Source organism: Thermobia domestica, chromosome 18 (genome assembly GCF_964235325.1).
Source record: "Thermobia domestica chromosome 18, izTheDome1.hap1.1, whole genome shotgun sequence".
NCBI classification, from domain to species: domain Eukaryota; kingdom Metazoa; phylum Arthropoda; class Insecta; order Zygentoma; family Lepismatidae; genus Thermobia; species Thermobia domestica.
In genome coordinates this window covers 117,122,243-117,123,767 of record NC_137471.1, presented here as the reverse complement: position 1 = coordinate 117,123,767, position 1,525 = coordinate 117,122,243, and positions in this window count along the sequence as shown.

Genomic DNA, 1,525 nt, shown 5'->3' with positions numbered 1-1,525 from the left:
TGTTCCGCTGTATTTGGCGGTGGTTCCTGAATTTTTTTTTTGAGAAAGCGTTGGCTAAATGTTGGAGTTTATCTTCATCGGTTGGTATTTTAAATAAACGTGGTCGATGGTGGTTGGTAGTCTTAGTCCAGTCTTGGTTTTTCACTGCTTTTTAATTTCAAGCCAAAATTTGGAGATATTCTCCTTATGTAATTGGTTGAGTTTCTCACAAAAGGAGTTGAATTGTTCTTCACGAAATGTTTTATCATGATTCTAATTGAACGATTTAGGTTGTTAAGTTCAAGTTTGGTGATTGGTGACCGATGTTGATTGTAGGTTCTTTGAAGATATCTCTTACGTCGTATATGATTGATGATTTCTTGCGGTAATTGATCCAATCCTCGGATAATAGTTTCAGTGGATATAAAGTTTCGATCTGCTTGTTGTATGGCGGTGGCAATTGCGTTTGCGGTTTCTTCTATTGAATGCGGAGTTTGTAGGATGTCTATTTTCAGGAGGTCCATAGTTATGCTGTCTTTGTAGTCTTCCCAGTTAGCCTGCTTGAAATTCTTGATTGTGACATATTCGGCTGGAAGTTTAGCATTTTGGAGAATGATGTGTGCAGCTAGATGGTCGGATGGTAAGCCTTGTTCAGTATGTATAGTTGGTCTGAATTTTAGTATTCCATTGGTGCAGAAGATTTTTATCTGGTTTGGTATCTATTACTTCCGGACGTTGAGCGAGCTGTGTTGGTCCTGGTATTTTGAGCTGAATTAGAGAGCTATTTATAAGATATTGTAATAATTGTCTGCCATTGGTGTTGATTGTTGGGTCACCAAGGAATTTATGTCAAGAGTGAGTAGGAGATTAGGAATGGTTGCCAAATAGTTGGGTAAGGGGAACGAGTTGCTTCCATTAGTGCTGGGATTATTATAAAAGGTTGCGATATGTATAGGCGTTTGGAGTTGAATTTTGATGTGTAACGGAGTAGTCGTTGTATCCTGTAGGTTAATAGGAATGTTGCTCTCTGAGTATTTTATTTCTTTTTTGAGGATGATTTACGTACCTCCTGTGGGGGTGATGCGGTCCTGTCGAATGATATTGTAGCCTTGTAAGTGAATATTGAAGTTTTTGGTGAAGTGAGTTTCATTGATGATGGTGATATCTGTCTTGGAATCTTGAATGTAAGTGAGCAACTCCATCATTTTGTTACGAAGTCCTTGGATGTTGATAAACATGATTTTGGTGATGGATGATGTATTTGCAGCATCCCCAGTAGCGGATCTAGTCCTGCACATCTCGTCTATTTTGATTATGTTTTGGAATGTTTACGTATGCGTATCCTTGCGTTGAGCTGAGGATGTTAATTTTTTCGTGGAAGATGGCAGCAGTGACTTTCTTGATTGAACTATGCAAAGTCTGAGTTTGTATTGGTTGCATGGCTGTGTGAACTGCGGTGACCCATTGGATAATGTTGTGAGTAATTTCTTCTATGGCTGTCTTGATGGTTTCATTTATAGTTGGTGCTGTTGAGGTTGAGGTTTAG